Source organism: Canis aureus, chromosome 7, assembly GCF_053574225.1.
Source record: "Canis aureus isolate CA01 chromosome 7, VMU_Caureus_v.1.0, whole genome shotgun sequence".
Taxonomy (NCBI): Eukaryota; Metazoa; Chordata; class Mammalia; order Carnivora; family Canidae; genus Canis; species Canis aureus.
The window spans coordinates 23,445,834-23,460,621 of NC_135617.1; the positions used below are offsets into that span (position 1 = coordinate 23,445,834).

Here is a 14,788-nt window from a genome sequence, read left to right on the forward strand (position 1 = left end):
GCCAGCCTCACAGAGCTCCCCCAGTGCATGGCCCCGGAGTTAAAATGCAGGGGGACTGAGGTCAGTTCCCTTCCAACATCAGTCCTCCTTCCCTTGCCTTCCCGTTTTCCTGTTTTAGTCTTTCTCAGATTTGGGTTCCTGAGAAAGCCCTTACAGGTCCTGCTACGCGAGGACTAGGTTATACGAGCATCAGCCCATGATGGCCTTCGTCCCTCCAGCCTCTCCACTGTGGTCATAGAGCTGTACTTCAGTTCCTCAAGCTCCCTCTTTCCAGCACCAGAAATGATTGAATCCTGGAAAATACTGCTGTCGGGTTATTTTTGGCTCCGTTCGTTGCAGCCCTGTGTCTGCCTTTTTCATCGACAACCATTAACAGCTGGTAGAAGGGGGCTCTCAGTGGCCTGGCTTCTTGCTGAAGTGCCTTAACACCGGCTTTCTAAGAGCTCAGCTACACTATAGAGGTGAGAGGGAAATGGCAGGAGGGTTACAGAAAGTCCCCTTCATTTGGGGAGTCAGGTTTTTCTCTCCTTTTTTGCAAGAAAAATAAGCCTCTGACAAAAGCTGTAGAGGCGCCGCCCAGCTGAGTCCCTGGAGAGTCCAACTCAGATGATCTCATGTGGCGGCCCCAGAGGCAGCCCTGTGCCAGTAGCGGGAATGGAGGAGTTCCGACATCTGTGCATCGCTGATAGGAGAATTTTCACATTCCCACCCTCACCAAACTGGTGCCACCTTACTACAGCATCTGGAGTCCTGGGCTACACACAGAGGAGGTAGCCTGTCAGCATACAGGCCAGAAGATGCCAACAGGACCCCCTTAGGCCACCCACAAGCCTATACTCCGTCGGCCTCTTCCAGGCTGGGTGCCTCCTCCTCAGTTGTTTGCTTCCCTCCAAGGGACTGATAGCTGCAGTAGACACTTGCAAAGTTCTGTGCACCTTGTAAATGTTAATCCACTGATTCTCACTAGCCCCAGAAAAGAAAATGATGTTGTTGCCGATCAAGAATTAACACTTCATGTCTACCAACACTTTACCACCTTTTGCTACTTCACTCCCCACCCCATCCCACCCCCGCCCCACAACCACGGGGAAGTAACACACTGTCCTTTCCCTGTGTTTCAGGCTGGATAATATGAGAGGCCATGGCCAAATGTCTTCTATGTCAGCACTTAGCCAGAATCCTAATCCCAATATTTCTCAAAATATGAATTTGTGTAGTACAACATGGACGTGAAATGATCTCAAGTGGTATATGAGGAACCTTTTTACAAATTATTGTGTTTATTTTAAGATGTACTAGAGAAAGTATAACCTGAGATTTCACAGTTTTGCTTAGGATAGGTTTCTTTTTAAGGTAAATGTATCTGAGGAAGAAAGAGTTGGATTAGAGAAAATACTAAAAATTGTGACAGTGGGTCACAAGTCTGTGAAGTTTAGGAAACACTTCATAACTCAGTATTTTTTTCTGCCCACAGCCCTGTTGATCTTGTACAATTTCCACCCAAAGAAAGCCACAGTGGCATCTCATTGGGAATACAGGGTCATGCCTGTTTTCATAAATTTTATATAAAATACAGGAACAGCCTTTTTGCATTAAGCACATTTAGATGAAAATACTTCTTGTGTGTGTTTCTTTCAACCAGCCATTCTTGGTTATCTGATTTGTGTGTTTCTTCCAAAATACCAAATACCAAGCTCTTCTGCTTGGGTTCCTAAGCATCTATACCTCACCCCCATTTCCCTTTCTTCACTTTCCATGATTATAGCATCTTTGCTATAATCATCGTTCCACAGGTACTGACCATCCACAGACAGAGCTTTGTATAACTTTATCAAATAATATCGCACTGACTTAGATTCTTCATGTAGGTAACAACTACTTAGAGAAAATTTTGAAAAATTGGCCTGCATGTCGTGATCTCATGCTGTTTCCCCAGATCCTGGATTTTTAAAGATTCCTGTCAAAAATAGTTACTAAGTTGCCACTAGAAATACTTTCTCATAGTACATAAGTCCCATTTCTTTTTCATAAATATGACTTTTCTGGTCTTTTTGTCATTTTTTTCCAGAGTTTAATATACTTATTAAAATAAAGGACTGTAACTATACACAATACAAATAATTGCTCATCAATTCAGGGAACCTGAGTATCAGTTTTCAGATTTTGCCATCATAGTCCTCAACGTTCTCCCCCACTGAGAACATGTTCTCTTTCTAATCATATTTAAAGGTAGGAACCATTAGAAATCCTATTGGTTTTCATCATATGTAAGCTTAAATAATTATTTCTGTCTTACATTTGGATTATATCTTTTTTTCTTTCCAAAATATTAACATCTAATTAAACCTAACCAGAATGTAAACTATCTGCCACCTTTTAAGCTTTAATTCTAATTCAGACATCTCTCTGTGGCTAGTACATGAAGAATAAGGCCACTGTGCCCCCGACCATTGGTAAAAATACTGAAAATTAAGCTCTCCTTATGGTGAGACTAGCTCACCACTGACTAATCAATAGCATGACAACTGATTATATTGATAAAAGGGTAAAATGGTAAGTATGCTGAAATTATAACAAAAGATAAACATTGAAAATATTGTATTTACAAAATTTAGACAATTAGCCCATTGTATAATTACATTAAGAAATAAAAGTTAGGGGATCCCTGGGTGGCTCAGCAGTGCCTGCCTTTGGCCCAGGGCGTGATCCTGGAGTCCCGGGATCGGGTCCCGTGTCAGGCTCCCTGCATGGGGCCTGCTTCTCCCTCTGCCTCTGCCTGTCCCTCTGTCTCTGTGTGTGTGTGTGTGTGTGTGTGTGTGTGTGTCTCTGTGTGTGTGTGTGTGTGTGTGTGCCTTTCATGAATAAATAAAAATCTTTAAAAAAAAAAGAAATAAAAGTTATAAAGACCTTACAAGAAAGAAAAAGCAACAGTACAAGTCCTTCCAACGGAAGCCAGCATGGTTCTACAGATTCACTGGTAGGTGATTACTCTACCCAAGATCTGGGTTCTCAGGCATGTGTCCTCAGGGCTGAAAAGCAGCAGAGAAAAACCACACCTGGCCCTTCTTTTCCCCCTGGAGGGTTGCCAGTCAGACTTGGTACCATGGTAGTAAGGGTTAGCTCCTGTGGTCTAGCTGTGTTCCCAGATCTGCCACTGTGAGCAGCCTAATCTGATGATTATAATCATAATAATAGATCAACTTAGGGTCCTTATGAAGCAGTTTTATATAAAGTACTGCATACAACCAAACATAACCCTGTGTTCATATGTAAGACCAAGTGTGCCTTTCACTTTCCATTTTACCAAGGCTGGGATACAGTGAGAATCCTCCCCTGAAACACTCTGATTTTTTTTTTAATATGCAAGTTACATAACTGTAAGAAGAATTTTCACTTCACATTTGCACTACTTGAAACATTTCCATTGTCTCATGCATTGATCTCTGTAGATGCAGGTTGTATTTTTGGTAGCCCATTGTCTAAGGAACAAAGGCTAGGATGGGCAGTCTGGATAAATTACATTCCAAAAGTTTCTTAAGAAATTAATGGTTTGAACTTAGAGTGTATTTTTTTTCTATAAATAGGTTATAAATCATGATTACTTTCCTAAATCAGCTCCCAAACCTCACATCTGTATCATCTTTCATTTTTTAAAATTTATTCAGTGAACATTATCTTGCAAAGAGAGAAGGAAATGAACTTTTTAGGAATAAGTGAAGGGCTATGGTGGTACAAAGGAAGGGTAGGCCATTCTAAGGAGAGGGGACATGATGGAGGACAGAAGGTACAAGTAGGATTTCAATGGATGGCAAAAGGCCATTTTGAGATGCCTGGGTGGCTCAGTGGTTGAGCATCTGCTTTCGGCCCAGGATCCCAAGGTCCTGGGATCAAGTCCCGCATCAGGCTCCCTCCGGGGAGCCTGCTTCTCCTTCTGCCGATGTCTCTATCTGTGTGTGTGTGTTTGTGTGTGTGTGTGTGTGTGTGTGTCTCATGAATAAATAAATAAAATCTAAAAGAAAAGAAAGAAAAAGGCCATCTTGGGGTTAGTGTCCATCCCCCTTACTATGCCTGTAGCCCCTTCTCTATATCTCCATCATAGCACCTTTGGCTTATATGGTAATTGAGTTATTACTTGCCTGTCTCCTCATCTAGACAGTAGGATCCTTGTGCAAGATTTCTGTGTGGTGGTGGTATTTTCAATCTGCAAATGGACTGTCTAGAACAATGCCAGCATGGTAGCCATTTGGTTAATATTTGTGAAATAAATCAAGAGCATCCTTTAGAAAAATTCTAGGGGCAGGAAAATGTGTAGCATGTATTAGATGGAAGTGAGAGGGAGGAAGGTAACGGAGTCTGAATGCCAGCAAAGAGGATATCACTGGCTTCTAGTTCGGTGTCTTTTTTCAGCCATGCCTAAGCTGTTCGTTTTATATTTTTTATGGGAAAATATTTTTGAGGTTCCAGCTAAGGAGCCCATCTTCTCTCAGTATCAAGGATGCATGAGCTTCCTCTGGGAAGGGATAGAGATCTCTATAGATCGGTCTTAATAAGCCCATGGATCCATCTCAACCAACCACCATGGGTGTTCACAATTGGAGAACAAAAGGCAGTTTCTCCCATGAGCCTTCATGAGGACTTGCCTGCCATTCACTTTTAGGTACAGCTTATTCACAAAGTGGGGGCTGTTTTTAGTCAGGGGCAGCATGTGTTTCATAAAACAGCTTTCAGTATTAGGTTCTCTCTATTTCCACCACTTGTACAAACATATATGGAAATTGTTGCTTATCTTTTCTTTGCATTATCAGTTTTTCCCCTCCCTCCCTTTCAAAGTCTGAAGTTAATGTTTTTATGTTTATTTTGCATTTTTTCATGCTAACACAATCCAGCCAGTAAATTTCTGAGTGGCCCTCGCCCCAGCTGATGGCAGGCAGCCTTGAATGAGGGCCTAGGCAGCCTTCTCTGGCTAGCCTCAGCGTCCGCTCTCTAGGCTTCGGTTTTGCCACTATAATTATGAGCGAAAAGCCTATGGTTAATTACGATGCATGAATGGGAGATATTCCTGGACTTATTTGCATTCATTACTTGCTGGTAGTTTCTCTGTTGAGGTCTCCATCCTTGTTTTTACAGAGCTTTTGGCAGTGTTTCTGCAGTTGGTGTGTGAATTTTTATGATCTGTTGCATGTTATTCATGCAATTTCCTGCCCTGTAATGGTATCAGTTTTCCAGACGCAGAGGAATACAGACTAAAACCCAGGAGCCTGCATTAGCATAAAATGTCCCAGTTCTGTCAGTTTGATTAATTTGTCTCTTTGTCTCCACTCTATATGATAAGTGCTATTAATGGTTGCAACACTTCATATGTCAAAGTCTTTCTTCCTAATGACTTGAAAATGTGGTTTATTTCCCCCCTTTTTGTATTATTTTCCTCATTTAGCATTCCACTCAAGTATAGATTTATGCCATGCTCTTTCATTATCTTACTGGTTGCAGCACTGGAGTGATTACATATGGTGTAGAGTATGCGTAAAGATGTGATCCCAGGGGCAGCAGCTGCTGATGCAAGCTGAAAATAGATCCAGCATACGCTCAGCACTTTTCCCAGAGGCCTTTTATTTATTAGGAACAGTCTTGGTACAGGACAGCTTGGATCCTCATTTAGCAAGATGACTTTTTGCCTTTCCGAACACTGCAGTGACTTTGCTCTATTTACTGACACTGCTGTGTAATTATTTTTTTAACCGCCTTGTATCTCAGCATTGACTTAACCTAACATAAATTGTAATATAATCTCGATATATAATGAACTCAAGAAGCGACAGGCTCCATTTGAAGTAATGGAGCTTGACAGATCTAAGGTTTAAATTAAATAATCCTATTTGTAAGACAGCATTTGTACATGGTACACTGCTTTAAAATGAATTTCTATTCTTCTCTAGTGCTTTTTACACCGTTTTCAGTATTCTTCCTTTCCAAAGGACTTTTTCCAGAAAGAAGCACATCATGAAGCCAACAGCTCTTTCATAAGGAAAGAATAAAATGAGATTTTTTTTCTTTACCCATTTCAATCACTGAACTGGAACCAGCATCATTAATGATTCGAGATGGGTAGTTATTAATCCAACCTGGCAAATCCAAATAGCTCAGACTTTTCTATCAGCACAGAACATCTGTGATATAAATATAATAGAATTTAGGATTAAGATAATAGCTAACCTTCTGCACATGTTTTGGGTTCAAATAGGTATTATTTTCATAAATTTGAGAAATCCTAATAACAAATATATGTATTTATTTTCTTAATAAATTCAAACAGAACCCTTATTTCATGAGGTCATTCTTCTCTTTGAGAGGTGTACTTTACCTTAAACAGGATAAGGAAGAAATTCATTATATATATATTAACAGCATCAAAATAGTGATTCCTCAGTGTGTGATTAAACTTTCCAAATTGCAAAAATGAAGAAATAATAACATTAAAAGTTTACAGACAAATGACAATCTGAGAGTATTATTTATTGGCAGGACCTAGTCCTATGATGAGGAAGCCTTGAAGAAAAATGAATTTATAAGCAGAGAGCAAACCTCTTTACAGTAAAATAGCAAATAAGGGAGGCAACTTAGTAAATTTCCTTTTTCCTTTTTTGAATGTAATTTTATATGTTCCAAACCAAGAAGGCATTAGAGAAGGGGTGGCGGGGGTGATTCCCTCCTTAAATTTGATGTTGCCCTGAGATAGTGCCATGGGTTCTGTTTGGTAACAGAGATTTTATTAATTCTATAATCAAAGGAAAGTGTATGGAGTTAAACACATAATTTCCCACTGGGTCAGATTAAAAATTAAAGCAGTGATTCATGATAAAGAAAGTGTGAAAAAAAAAATAAAGTATGATTGTCTCATTTTAGTGGGTATATATGACCCAGAATGTTGTTGAAAGAGCAGTAATCCAAACCATTCCTAAAATAAGCAAACCAAGGAGCCCTTCAGCTGAGTAGAAGAGAAGCCCCCCCCCCCCCGCCTTTTCCTGCCCACATGCACAATTGCATGAGAAAGCGTTAGACCATAGCATTTTATCAGCTTGATCATCGTGGTTCATATATCCTTTCAAGTTTGTTTGGGAGTTTAGACTGCTAATAGCCTGTGCCGTGCAGTGAGAGCAGCAGCCTGCACCCTACTCTAAAGATGCCCTCGGTAGGAACAGAACGGAGGACCAGCAAGAGCTTGCCTGTGGCTAATGTGCCTGCCTTCTTTCTCTTTTTATTTTATCTTCCTTTCTTTCCCTCCTGTCCTGCTTCCCGCTCTCACATACAAAGAGCACCCAAGCTTGTTCTCCAGGCTCATCCCTAATTACCTCCGTGGTGACACGGTAATGTTATAGCCGATTTCATTCTCTGTCTAGTGGCCTCAGAACGGTGGGTGATCTTGCTTGCTATAGAAGTGATACTCAGGCATGACAGGATGAATTAAGGATGGGGCCTAAGTATTAACTCTTAATTCCCAAGCTCTTGTGGCTCTAAATTAGATGCAGTGTCATTATAACTGGGAGAATGTGAGCATGTTATATGTGTGTGTATCTGTCGCTGAAACCATGTTTGATCAATTGAATTGACCTTGGATTTCTTGTGAAACACATCAAGTGTATTATGAAACGAGCAGCCCAAATAAAGAAAAACATCTCACATATCTTGTCAAATATTTCATTAGGACCTCTGAAAGCTGACATTTCCCTTCTGCCACCAGATCTGAAATGAGAACAAAAGCACTTCATTTTTGATAAGTGGGGCTGTATTATTTTTTTTTCTGAAACCTTTTCAATTCCAAGATGCCTTATGAGAGTTATCATTGTGGGGGCAGAGTTTCCCCAATAAATGATGTAGACTCTTAAGGAAGCTCTCAAAGCCAATTATTTGGCAAGTAGTTTGTAAACCAAAGGCTAAAGGAATACGTTCTCAGATAAGGTCCAAGCAAAGAAAGAAAAAACTAACTTGATTGAGCACCTGTTGTATACTAAGTGAATATAAAAATAATTTGAGCAGAATAACAAGTTCTTAGGATCAGAGAAATGAGAAAAGATCAGTGGACTTACAGAGTCAGGGGGTTTTTAATGGAATACTATGTTCCATTATAAACACTCTTAGAAATATTTGAATAGAAGACAGAAAAGGGGAAAAGAAGACAGCGAGGAACAAAGTCCTTAAAATCCGTCTAAAGAAGTAAGAATAAAGTGGAAGAGTTTCAGCCACTAAGGACAGAACCAAATCAGTCAAATTTAATACCAAGATAGTTGCTACCAAGTGGAAATATAATATTCATTGTTGTTCCTGAATTCTGCTAGCAATTTCTGCCTCTTCAGATTCTTTTGAAAATAAAGAAGTCTGCATCTGAAGATTTCTTTGGCTCTCAATCAAAGGTCTGCCTCACCCAGAAAACATCATCAGGAAGCCCAAAATCAATGGAATTTTTTTCAATGGATAACATAAGCCAATTTTGAGCCTGATTTAAAATTCACTGTATAAATTCATCCTGGCTTGCTACAGCTGTGAGTGTCCTCTATTTTCTATTGCTGACTCTTCCAGTAAAACATACAACCACTCCACTTTCCACACTTCAGATTTCAAGTGGAAGAGAGCTATTTGAAGGCCTACTCTCCAGACTGACTTATTGGACCTTGTAGAACCTGCTTGAGAAGCTACCACGAGTATAGATGTGTATGCGCTTACTTTTTGAAAATGATCTTTGATCCAAGAAAATAACAGCGTTAGTATTTATGTGCATGCAGTTATGCACCAGGCTTTCTGAAGGTCCTATTATAAACAAGCTGGAGCTCCTGTCCCTCTAGTTTGGGTTATACTCTGTTCTACTAAAAAGATACGTATGCTTCATTAAGCAAAGATTTATTAGCAAGGCCAGCAGGTGATAATGGAACAGTAATTTTTACATATCAACTTTGACTCGGTGCCCTTAATTGGCAGCAAGGAGAAATATTAAAAGATCTTGCTAACGCAGCATGATGCATGGGAAGTAAGAACATCGGGGAGTTTTTTTCTTCTGTGATATATTGGGAATCATAAAACCTTGGTCTTAAAATTCATCTGACCCAGCACTAAAGAAATGGGCTATATTTTATCTTCTGTATAGCCTTCCTGTCTAATACAGTGATGCTGATGATAATTTAAAAAAATAACCTTTATTGAGCATTCACTATGTGCCAGGCACTGCTCCATGCACTTTTTTACATGTTTAACTCATTGACCCTCTGGGATTGCTGTTATTATCTCCATATGGTAAAGAAACTGAGGTAAAAGAGGTTAATTGTGCCAAGATCAGCTCCTAAGTCAAGGAGCCGGGATAGAAGCCTGAGCAGCCTGACTCCAGGGCCCATATACTAAACCCTCTTGCCTCAGAGATGACAGTAGTACACTCATTAAAGATGCAAGTGTCGGGATCCCTGGGTGGCTCAGTGGTTTAGCACCTGCCTTTCGTCCAGGGTGTGATCCTGGAGTCCCGGGATCAAGTCCCGCATCAGGCTCCCGGCATGGAGCCTGCTTCTCCCTCTGCCTGTGTCTCTGCCTCTCTCTCTCTGTCTCTCATGAATAAATAAATAAAATCTTTAAAAAAAAAATGCAAGTGTCTGTGGGCTTGGGGGGGTTTTATAAGATTTTCTTATGTATTAATTTGAGAGAGAGAGAGCAAGCTGGGGGAGGAGCAGAGGGGGACGGACAAGCGGACTCTGCACTAAACGCAGAACCCAACACGGGGCTTGATCCCAGAATCCTGACATTATGACCTGACCCCAAATCAAGAGTCAGACACTTAACCGACTGAGCCACCCAGGCGCCCCGGGTGTCTGTGTTTTAAACAAATGGGAAAATAAATAAATAAATAAATAAATAAATAAATAAATAAATAAATAAACAAACAAACAAACAAACAAACAAACAAACAAATGGGAAAATAAGGCCCATGGTGACACACCAGTCAGCTGTAGCTTGGAGACAGCCAGTATCTCCATCTCTTGTTCAAGGTTTTCCTGTGCCACAAAGAAGTCACAGGAACCCAGCAAGAGAAATTTTCCTTCATGCAAAGATAATGAAAAATGCTGAAAAAAAATGAATGTAAAATGATAGCAAAGAGAAAATACCTTAAATCGGAGATAAATTTTCATTCTTCTTCCTTCTACCCATTGATAATTCCTCAATTCATGCCACTTGATCAATAAAAACCTTAATATCTAGGTCATCTTGACTCCTGTAAGGACTTGCTTTTGTCTGAGGCCTCATTTTTGAGGCACAAGGTATATAAGACATGTCTAAGAAACCAATTATAAAGATTTTTTTAATAGAATTATTTTATTTTTTAAAGGTTGTAGTTATTTATTTGAGAGTGCACACAAGCGAGAGAGCACAAGGAGGGAAGCAAGAGGGAGTGGGAGAAGCAGACTCTCCACTGAGCAGGGAGCCCGATATGGGGCTCAATCCCAGGACCCTGAGATCGTGACCTGAGCTGAAGGCAGATGCTTAACTGACTGAGCCACCTAGGTATCCCTATACAGATTTAATAATAACCCAGTGTGGTAGGTAGAATAATAGCCCCCCAAGATGTCCCAAACCTATGAGTATATTTACCTTACGTGGCAAAAAGGATTAAGTTAAGGATCGAGCTGGGGAAAGTATCCTTCATTATCTAATTAGGTGCAATGTAATCATAAGAGGGAAGCAGAAGGGTCAGACTCTGAAGGTCCACTTGAAAGTCTGAGGTCCACTCAAGTCATGATAGAAGACGTTTCTAGAGTCCCAGGTAGAAACCCTGACCAGGGAACTGGTCAGTTGCTCCGCAATTATCATAAAAATCGATGAACAGGGCCTGGGAAGAAGGTTGTCTTTTCCCCATCTCTGACCATAGCTATTTTCAGCAAGTCATCGCATTTCATTAGTTCATCTATCTTCCGTTCATCTTTATTTTAAAATAAAACAGACTTCTCACATTCTGTAGGAACTTTCACCTCTTTCCCATTGCCAGGCCAGAATGATTTATTGGGCAAGTTAGCCCTACATCATGCAGTGGCTAAAACAACTGGCTAACATCGATGGTTGTCATCCTTTAAAGAAAGCTCCAGGCTACGGAATTCTGACCATATCCTCATGAGTAATATATGACTTTGATTCCCAAACTACCTTAGTGATGCTTCTGAACCCATACATAATTCCTATCATATCCGTCACGTGGTAAATCATCCCAAAAGACTGTGACTGGAACCCTACTTCCACCAGTGTGATATCCAAGCTCTGGCTTTGGTTGGTTGGTTAGAAGTAGTGTGGCCCTTTGTATATGAGTCTCAGTCCATGCTGTCATGCATCAGCAGCTCATCCGCCTCCCGGCCTCTCTAATCTGTCTACATCGCTAGCCACACTCGGGTCAGGACATGCCCCCTACCCAGCTTGTCCCCAAACTGTGGCTAATCTCCCCAGTACTCCTGCTTGGCAGACTCCAGTGGCTCTCGACTGCCGGCCAGACTCGTAGGTGTGACATAAGCTGGCTGTGCTGCTTACCCCCCTGCTCAGCTCTCTAGTGTCCTGTGGCCACCCCAGCACCCCACCACAGTTGAACTCCTGCGGCACCCTCAGATACGTCTGCATATCCCTTCCACATGCAGCACCAGCGCCCACCCAGTACCTGGCTACCCCTCACTTGGGCCTCCACCTCTGTCTTCCTTCCTCTGAGTCAGATGCCCCTTCTGCCAACCCCTGTGCTTGCACCATTGCAGCTCTTTCACTGTGTTTTACTACCTGCAGACTCGTCTCTGTCCCATCAGCCTAGACCATCTCAGACTAGGTGCCCTTTCTTCCTTATTCATTGTTTTATCCTCCTAGCACCTAAGGCTATAGAAGCATGGGAGGTAGGTGAAGTTTGTTAAGGGAGAAAAGTGAGCTGTACCCTATATTGCAAAGGTGGTCCACAGCAGCAGCCCATATAGTAAGGTCCCTGTAGGGGAGGACACCTGGTCTCACTGCCTCGAACTGGATGATGCAGGCTCCTCAGCCTGCAAACCTAACCCAGCTAAGGACTGTGGTAGAACTGAGATTTCCTGGTCTCTGCATGAGGCTGCACACTTGCCATTTTGATGCATTTGCTCCCATATCACTGTGTGGCAAAGGTGAACTAAAATGACGAGGAAAGGTAGCTATAAAGTATTATTAATTGCCAACAGACTTAGCAGTTCATAAAGTAAGGTTATGATCCAGGACAAATAAGAACAAATCGAACAGCCTTTTAGGTCTGCATTCAGTATAACCAGCTAAAGATTTCTTATACGTGATGACCAAATAAGAGGTCCCAAATGCCCTTTTTCCCCCCTAAAAAGTACACCATTCAGATTCTACATATATTTTTGAGGCAATTTGCTTCTCTTCTCCTTGCTCTCTTTCTATGACTTGCCCTGCAACCCAGCAATATAAATATCTTGTGTTCTTGTGCTCCCTCTCCTGGTCTTTTCTGTCTTTCAGTAAGACCATGTTCCTAGAATTGTGCACACATCACCCCCGCCCCCCCAGGTGGGGGCTTGGCGTGTTAACAAAGAAGCTAACCAGCGCTGCAGGGCATGTTGTAAGATCCGTGGGGGACCAGAAACAGATTCACTTCTTTGTTGTTTGCAGGCCAGCTTGACTAAGTGAAAAAGGGCCATACTGGCACGGAAGAGAAATGTGCCTGGCATCCCTTCTGAGAAATGAAATGCTGTCCAGAAAAAAAAAAAAAAAAAAAATATATATATATATATATATATATATGTACATATATAAAATAAAAAGCACTCGATAGTACATTTTTGAAAATATTCCTCCCTGGAGATGTACAGATGCATGGAGGATGTGCCCTATCAGTTAACAGTGCTAATTACCTAATTATCTGGTCAGGTGCAATAAAAACCCCTTTGACATTCTGTTCCTTCCATATGCCAGATAAAGTGTTCTGATATCTGCTCTGTACTGTGGTGAAGAGCACACCATATTCTCTCCCCACCAAGAGTAGGGATGTAGAATGGTCTTCACCGCTGGCTAAGGTGGTGCTTTGCATCAGGAACACAAGGCTGGAGATGGGGCAGTGCAAGGTCCTGCTATAGAGCTAGCAGGACAACACTCCCTCAAGAGGGAGAACAGACTTCACCTGGTCTCCTTGGCTCCCAGCATCCCCTGGAGCTACCTCTGAGCTCTGACCCTGCCCACCTCTTTGTCTCATTGCAGTTGCTTCTTAGACATTTCACAATTTTACCCATTTACTTTATATTCTTTTTTTTTTTCCCCATTCGACTTTCCAAAATAGCATCCTGGCTAAGTATGTCATTTTTCCTATTTTAGTGTATAAGAAGATTTTGATTTTGATTTTTCTCAAGCCCATCCAGAAAAGCACACACCCTCAAATCTAAATTGCTATCATTCTAACTTAACGTGCTAAGGAAGAACCGTTTAACACTCCCAGTCTTATTCCCTCTGCCCTACAGGATCGTGGCTGTGTCCTCTCCTAAAACCCTCCCTATTTAGCCCTAAGGTTTTCTTCTGTGCATTGTCAACCTCTTCCCAATGGATCATTTCTTTTCTTACTGTGGTGCTCCCTTTTATGGGGTACATTTGAAGTTTCATGTAGATGGGGTGGAGGACACTCGTTTCTCTTAGGTAGAGAAGAGTGTTGTTAAATCCTGGGTATTTATAGAAATTCCTTTCCTAGAAGGCCACGAGGCTATTTGTTACAGAACCACAATATTTGGAGACCAAAGGTTGACTTGCATGGGTGTTGTGCTCTCCTGTCTTCCAGCCTGTCCTGGTCCAAACTTAGTGCCTTTCGATAGCCATGCTCATCCCTCTTCTCTCAAAGTCTGAGGCACAGGAGTCTCAACAATATAGAGGATAGCGTTTACTTATTCTCCAGCTGTGAATAGTATATTGTGAGCTTCTCCAAGGTAAAACTATACTTTTTGCATCTTTCAGGTTCTCCCTAGCTCCCAACAAAGCAAATGTTCAAGTAAATATTTTTGTTTTTTTGGTTTTTTTTAATTTATTTTTTATTGGTGTTCAATTTACTAACATACAGAATCACCCCCAGTGCCCGTCACCCATTCACTCCCACCCCCCGCCCTCCTCCCCTCTACCACCCCTAGTTCGTTTCCCAGAGTTAGCAGTCTTTACGTTCTATCTCCCTTTCTGATATTTCCCACACATTTCTTCTCCCTTCCCTTATATTCCCTTTCACTATTATTTATATTCCCCAAATAAATGAGAACATATAATGTTTGTCCTTCTCCGACTGACTTACTTCACTCAGCATAATACCCTCCAGTTCCATCCACGTTGAAGCAAATGGTGGGTATTTGCCATTTCTAATAGCTGAGTAATATTCCATTGTATACATAAACCACATCTTCTTTATCCATTCATCTTTCGTTGGAAATATTTTGGACTGCTGATTTAGTAGCAACTTGTTTGTGCAGGATACCTAGTGTACGCAGAAATACTCATGGTTCCTGTGCTTCTCTATGATCTAATGATTTCCTGTTTAGTAACCTTTCTTGAACACTATTTCATCTGATTGACATGCAAATGTCACCTTTTGTTAATCCTTTTTCAATGTGTGATGCTCTTGCCTTCTAGAAAAAATAACCAACTCATTTTAGTAATGCAGATATTTAGCAGATTTTATTAGAGTACATGTAGATTACATACAAAAAGTATAAGACTTAAAAAAAAAAAAAAAAAGTATAAGACTTGGTACTTGACTTTCAGTGATTGGTCGTATGGTTTA

At 41.1% G+C, this 14,788-nt stretch overlaps 1 protein-coding gene across 5 annotated transcripts in view; it reads left to right on the top strand.

The window, feature by feature from the left end:
* Positions 1–14,788, top strand: part of BACH2 (BACH transcriptional regulator 2) — a 359,196-nt gene that overhangs the window by 306,991 nt on the left and 37,417 nt on the right. The window lies entirely within an intron of this gene.